Source organism: Sus scrofa, chromosome 6 (genome assembly GCF_054392235.1).
Source record: "Sus scrofa isolate SSC_HxYL_T2T_F1_AM1 chromosome 6, Sscrofa_HxYL_maternal_Yorkshire_Landrace_v2.0, whole genome shotgun sequence".
Taxonomy (NCBI): Eukaryota; Metazoa; Chordata; class Mammalia; order Artiodactyla; family Suidae; genus Sus; species Sus scrofa.
This window is the reverse complement of record NC_139388.1, coordinates 96,783,746-96,791,206: the sequence shown is the minus strand read 5'-3', so window position 1 is coordinate 96,791,206 and position 7,461 is coordinate 96,783,746.

Here is a 7,461-nt window from a genome sequence, read left to right as displayed (position 1 = left end):
AACCTCATGGTTCCTAGTCGGATTTGTTAACCACTGCGCCACGACGGGAACTCCTGTTTTAATTTTTAAAAATTTTAAATTTGTTTTAATTAACATTTGCACTTTGCAAAGAAAAATTTTATAATTGCAGTCCTCCACTGTTTTAAATTTTAAACACTAAATTCTAGTTACTGTTGGGTTTTAATAATATATGTTTTATTAGCACAAATGTTCACAGAGAATGATAGAATTGAAGTAACTTATTTCTTCATCTTTACAATGTCACCATTTATTATTAGTAGTAGTATTATTAGTATTAGTCTTTTTAGGGCCTCACCCTCAGTGCAGAAGTTCCCAGGCTAGGGGTTGAATTGGAGCTACAGCTGCCAGCCTATGCCACAGCCACAGCAACGCCAGGTATGAACCACATCTTCGACCTACACCACAGCTCAGGGCAACGCCGGATCCTTAACCCACTGATGGAGGCCAGGGATCAAACCCACATGCTCATCCTCATGGATACTAGTCAGGTTCTTAACCCACTGAGCCACAGGGGGAACTCCTTTTTTCTTTTTTCTTTTTTTTTTTTTTCTTTTTTTGGCTGCACCCATGGCATACAGAAGTTCCTGGCCAGAGATCAAAACTGTACCACAGCAGCAATAACACCAGAGTCCCAACCCACCAGGAAACTTGTCATAGCTTTTTCTGAAACTGCTGTTTAAATTCAGGAATATGTAGAATTTAAGAGTTGGAGGCACCAACTGAGCCCAGAGGAAACTTAAGTGATTCAAAAGTGTTGAAATTACTTTGAAAATGAACATGTGTATCTGAGTCTGTGTCTCAAGAAGCTAATTATTCAAGGGGGTCTCTCCTAATAAGCTCCCAGGCAGAATGCATGTTTATTAAAAAGTAAGTAATAGGAGTTCCCATTAGGGCTCAGCGGAAACAAATCTGACTAGCATCCATGAGGACACAGATTCGATCCCTGGCCTAGCTCGGTGGGTTAAAGATCCCGTGCTGCTGTGAGCTGTGGTGTAGGTTGCAGACGCAGCTTGGATCCTGCGTTGCTATGGGTGTGATGTAGGCCAGCAGCTGTAGCTCCGATTTGACTCCTACCCAGGGAACCCCCATATGCCACAGGTGCAGCCCTAAAAAGACAAAAAAAAGTAATAAATTTGTGCTAAATTGAACCTTACATACATATTATCAAAACTCAACAGTTAACTGTGGCAACTATTTAGAACTTTGACCGATAATTTTTTTTTTTTCCCAGAGAGAAGCGGTTTGTAACTGACTGACGTTGTTCGAAATTGCCCGTGGATAGTGGTGATAAAAAGCAGGGCAATTTTAGCTATATTTATTATGGTTCTTAAGTTCTTTGACTTTTTTTTTTTTCTTTTTGTCTTTTTGCTATTTCTTGGGCCGCTCCCACGGCACGTGGAGGTTCCCAGGCTAGGGGTCCAATCAGAGGTGTAGCCACCGGCCTACACCAGAGCCACAGCAACACGGGATCCAAGCTTCGTCCGCAACCTACACCACAGTTCACGGCAACGCCGGATCGTTAACCCACTGAGCAAGCGCAGGGACTCAACCCGCAACCTCATGGTTCCTAGTCGGATTCGTTAACCACTGCGCCACGACGGGAACTCCCACTTTTTTTTTTTTAAAGGCTTCTTTTTTACTTTCCTTCTTTCTTTTTGTCTCTTTAGGGCCACACCTGCAGCATGTAGAAGTTCCTGGGCTATGGGTCCACACAGCCACAGCAATGCCAGATCCAAGCAGCATCTTCGACCTACGTCGGCAGCTTTCGGCAACACCAGATCCTTAACCCAATGAGCAAGGCCAGGGATTGGACCTGCATCCTCTCATATGCTAGTCAGGTTCTTAACCCACTGAGCCACAAAGGGAACTCCAATCCTTTGCAGACCCATCCATCATTCTATTCTTGTTGTTGCCAGCAATGCTGGGATCCAATTCCACCTGGCATTTGTGGACCAAAGCTGAGTGCCAGGGGCTGTTCTTTGGAGGCATAAAGTTCTCAATCAGTAATTTAAAGGAGCTTCTAGGGTGTTATCTCCTAGGGGTAGCCACCCCTGAGCTGATCAAATATTTCTCATTTATATTCCCGCAGCATCCTGCACCTGGTTCTTTACTAACCTCTTAGATTGCATTCTATGTCCCCTTCTGCTTCTAACCTGAACACCTGTAAAATAAGGACCTGGCCCCATGGATCAAAACGTTCTGGCCGGAGTTCCCATCGTGGTGAAGTGGTTAACGAATCCGACTAGGAACCATGAGGTTGCGGGTTCGGTCCCTGCCCTTGCTCAGTGGGTTAACGATCCGGCGTTGCCGTGAGCTGTGGTGTAGGTTGCAGACGCGGCTCGGATCCCGCGTTGCTGTGGCTCTGGCGTAGGCCTGTGGCTACAGCTCCGATTCAACCCCTAGCCTGGGAACCTCCATATGCCTCGGGAGCGGCCCAAGAAATAGCAACAACAACAACAACAACAACAACAGCAACAACAAAAAAAGACAAAAGACAAAAACAAAACAAAACAAAAAAAAAAACAAACGTTCTGGCCGCATATGTCTAATGTGGCAATCCAAAGTGGAGTGTTTGGGGAAAGGGCTGGTAGTACACAGGAGGTGTTGTTAAGCTGCCCCAGGATGTCCAGGCCCCTCAAGTTAGGGAGGGGGTCTTGCATTTAACAAAACTCTTTTGTTCTTTGTGTCAGCTCAAAGAATGCTCACCCAGATCACTAGCCCTAATTTGCAAGTGAGGAAATCTAAGCTCACAGGGGTCAGGGGAATAGCCCAGAGTTACAGAGTGAGTCACTGGCCAGGCTTGGACACACACTTCCTGACCTCTCAGCCAGGACCCTGGCCACAGCCCTGCCTCGGGTCCCCGCAGCTCTGAACTATGCACCAATGCAAAGTCGACTCCCAGTCAACATACTAGCTCGCCAATTGCGCTCGTGTAACCACGAGGGGGCGCCAGAGGCCCGTTCGTGGAGTAGCCGGACCCAGGCTCCTTCGAGGGAGGACCAAAGAGACCGATGCCCTTGGAGAGGGTAAAGACGGGGCGGGGTACGGCTGGCCGCTGAAACTCAAGAGCGGTGGCGGCTGGGCTGGAGGGAGGAGCAGGAGGGAAAGGCATCTGGCCCTGCCTTCTTGCCTGGCCCTGCTGGGGAAAGGGCAGAGCTGGAGAAAGGGAGGGCTTTCCAGAGCACTGGCTCCTGCCCCCGCCTCCAGTCTGCTCAGTCTTGCTCAGGAACAGACCGGACATTCCTAAAGCTCCGGCAGGAAACCAGCAAATAGACCAGGAGACCAGCCTCTCTGCAGATTGGCCATTTCTTCCAAAGCACCCCCCCGTCGCTGCTTTAGAGCTGTGGACCTCAGGCTCCTGGAGCTGCACCCTTCTAGAACTTTCCTCCCGGCCCCTCCTTCCCAGCTTATGGGCTCAGACCCATTTCCTGAGCCCCAGAGCTGTCCAAGAAATTGTTATCCACCAGCAATTTCCAGGGTCCCCCTCAAGCTGACTCTTCCAGAGTTTTTTCTCTCAGTGACCCGAACTTTTATCCATCTGGTTATTTGAGCCGGAAAATTTAGAGTCATCCTTGACATCGTTCTTTTTCATTCCCCGTTTTTGCACCTCCTCTGTCTACCTCTCAGTTTCCACCGCTCACTGGACCAAGTGCATGCACATCATCTTTCACCAGAACTGGAGCTGGTGTCTGGACACCTGACTCTTGCTCCTTTCCTCCTTCCCTCTCAGTCCCTTCTCCAGGTGGTAGCTCTGATAATCTTTTCCTTTTCTTTTTTCTTTTCTTGTCTTTTAGGGCTGCACCAGTGGCATATGGAGGTTCCCAGACCAGGGGTCGAATCTGAGCTGTAGCCACCGGCCTATGCTGGAGCCACAGCAATGCAGGATCTGAGCTGCGTCTGCCACCTACACCACAGCTCAGGGCAACGCCAGATCCTTAACCCACTGAACACGGCCCGGGATAGAACCCACATCCTCAGGGATGCTAGCTGGGTTCATTAACCACTGAGCCACAACGGGAACTCCTGATATTCTTTTCAAATCAGTCTGACCGTGTCACCCACCTGCTAAAATCTCGCAATAGCTTCCCAGTGCTCTTGCAATAAAGACTAAACTCTCAGGAGACCCCTTACGGCTCAGTGGGTTCAGGATCTGGCATTGTCATTGCTGTGGCTTGGGCCACGGCGGTGGCGTGGGTTTGATCCCTGACCTGGGAATTTCTGCATTAGGTGAACGAGGCAAAACAACAACAACAAACTCTTAGCATGGCCCATTGGTCCTGAGTGGTCTGGTCCACACTTCTTTCCATCTCTGTTTCCTGAGCCTAAGTCCCTATCTTAATCTCCTGTCTGGATCTTAGCAATCACTGCTTAACAGGTCTCCCAGTTTACCTTCAAGTCCCTACTGGTTTCCTACCCAACAGCCAGAGTAGTCTAATAAAAACGCCAATCTGACCATGTCACCCTTCTCACCCTGTTTAATAGCCCTCAGTGACTTCCCATGCATGGACTTGGAATAAAACCCGAACTCCTGACACAGCCTTACAAGGCCTTGCATGGTCTGGCTCACCTTGTGCCAAACTCCACCTCCTCGACAGGCTTTTTTTCCTTCTTTTTATTGTTTTTAATTTTACTTTAGTCTTTTTAGGGCCACACCGACAGCATATGGAGGTTCCCAGGCTAGGGGATGAATCAGAGCTGCAGCCGCTGGGCTATGCCACAGCCACAGCCACACCAGATCTTTAACCCACTGAGCGATGCCAGGGATTGAACCTGAGTCCTTATGGATACTAGTCAGATTCATTTCCACTAAGCCATGTTGGGAACTCCTTTTCCTTTTTTTTTAATAAGAATTGAAACATAGGAAGTTCCCTTGCTGTGGAGCGGGTTAAAGATTGCTGCAACTGTGGCACAAGTCACAACTGTGGTGTGCACTGGACTTCTGACCGGGAAACTTCCACATGCTGCAGGTGTGGCCAAAAAAAAAAAAAAAGAAAAAAGAAATTGAGACACAGTTGATTTACAACCTTGTGTTAGTTTCTGGTATACAGCAAAGTGATTCTATATATTCCTTTTTAAGATTCTTTTCCATTATAGTGTATTACAACATATTGAATATAGTTCCCTGTGCTATTCAGGACCTTGTTGTTTATTTCTTTCATATATAGTCATTTGTATCTGCTTATCCCAAACTTCTAATTTATCACTGCCCACCCCTTTCCCCTTTGGTAACCACAAGTTCGTTTTCTGTTTTATAAATAAGTTCATTTGTATTTTTTTTTTTTTTGGTTTCTTTCTGTTTTGTAAATAAGTCCATTTGTATCTTTTTTTTTTTTTTTTGCTTTGTTTTTCAGGGCTGCAGCATATGCAAGTTTCCAGGCTAGGGGTGGAATCAGAGCTACAGCCACAGCCCTATACCACAACCACAGCAATGAAGAATCCAAGCCCTCGTCTGCCAGGGCTCGAACCCGCATCCTCATGGATCCTAATCAGGTTCGTTAACCACTGAGCCACGAAGGGAACTTCATTTTTTAAGATTCCATATGTAAGTGATATCATATATTTATCTTTCGCTGTCTGACTTCACTTAGTATGATAATCTCTATCAATGGATCTTTCTTAATTCAACAAATATTGAGCATCTATTGTACCAGACACTTGGGACTCAGTGATGAGTAGAAACAGACTTCTTCAGATCTGTTTACCATCCTCCCCCACCCCCCTTGGCTAGAAAATGCTTCCCTCTCATTTCTCCATTCCTGACTTTGCCCAGTCAACACCTACCATCCATCAGACCTCAGATTAAGCAACGCTTATTGAGTTATCCCAGGCTAGGGATTGAATTGGAGCTGTAGCTGCTGGCCTATACCACAGCTCGCAGCAACAATGGATCCTTAACCCACTGAAGGAGGCCAGGGATTGAACCTGTGTCCTCATGGATGCTAGTCAGATTCGTTAACCGCTGAGCCACGACGGGAACTCCAGTTCAGGGATATCTTATCGGACTCCAGCCAAGGTCCCCTTGTTAGATGCTCTTATTGGATATTCTGCCTTCATAGCACTTAACCACATTTCCATTTTCACATTTGTTTGTGTGGTTATTTGGTTAATACCCACCTTCCCCATTAGGAAGCGCCAACAGCTTCTAAGTCTGGTTTCGCTTACCATTGTATTGCCCTGGCGCTTAGCTGGTGCTCTGCAAGGCATTGAATCAATAAATGGATAAAGCATTTCCCTGCAGCACTGTTCAGAGGGTACTGCCTTCAGGGAAATGGCACCTCTGCCTCAGTGGGAATATGAGCTGGGGCCTGGGAGGGATGTCAAGGGAGCTCTCAACTAAGGATGGGGCTCCTCCTCGTCCTTCAGGTCAAGTTGAAATGCTGCATCTTCAGAGAACACGTTCTCCGAGTAAGTCTACCTGTTATTGCCCATCCTTTCATCTAGTTCATTTCATTGCAGCTCACACAGAAATGCATTTACATATTTATCATCTCTGTCCTTAGATGAGTTAGAAGCTTTTGACCACAATAACAGAAAACCCAACTCCATTGGCTGAAGCAACAAGGAAGTTGTCCAGTGGTAGCACTGGTTCTAAGGTTGGTTAATTCAGTGATGTTCTCAAGGACCTAAGTTCTCCCATCTCACTGCTCTGTCTCCTTGAGGTTGTCTTTGTCCTCAGGCTAGCAGGAGAGATACAGCAATCCCAGGCATCACAGTTGGACTTCATACCACATGAGCAGGGTTTTCTCATGATGTGTCTTAACAATCGCTGTATAACAAATTATCAGAAAACTTAGTAGTTGAAAATGGCTTCTCTTTTTTGGTTTTTAGGACCACACCTGGGGCATATTGAAGTTCCTGGGCTAGGGGTGGAATTGGAACTGCAGCTGCCAGCCTACACCACAGCCACAGCAACTCGGGATCCACGATCATGGCAACGCTGGATCCTCAACCCACTGGGTGAGGCCAGGGATTGAACACACATCCCCATGGACACCAGCCGAGTTCGCAACTGCTGAACCATGAGAACTCCCTAAAATGACATTTTAACTGGAGTGGCTTAGCAGGTTGGTTCTGGCAGATTTCTCATGAGGTTATTGTCAAACTGTTGACTCAGGCTGAAGTCACCCAAAGGCTCAACTGCAGCCAGAAGACCCACTCCCCAGCTTCTTCACGTGGCTGTTGGCAGGAGGCTTCAGTCTCTCCATATGTGGGCCTCTCCGAAGGCTGTCCCTAATGTTGTGCTGTCTTCTTCCAGAGCAAGAGAGCAACCAAATCAGAAGCTTTCAGTGACCTTTTAGGAAGTAATCTCAGCCATGCCACGCCCTGGTCCAGCATGGGAAGGGACTACACAGGGTGTGAGCACTACAAGGTGGACACTTGGGGTCATCTTAGAGGCTGGCTCCCACGTGATATTTTTCTTTCAGTAGTGAAGGAGCCTTT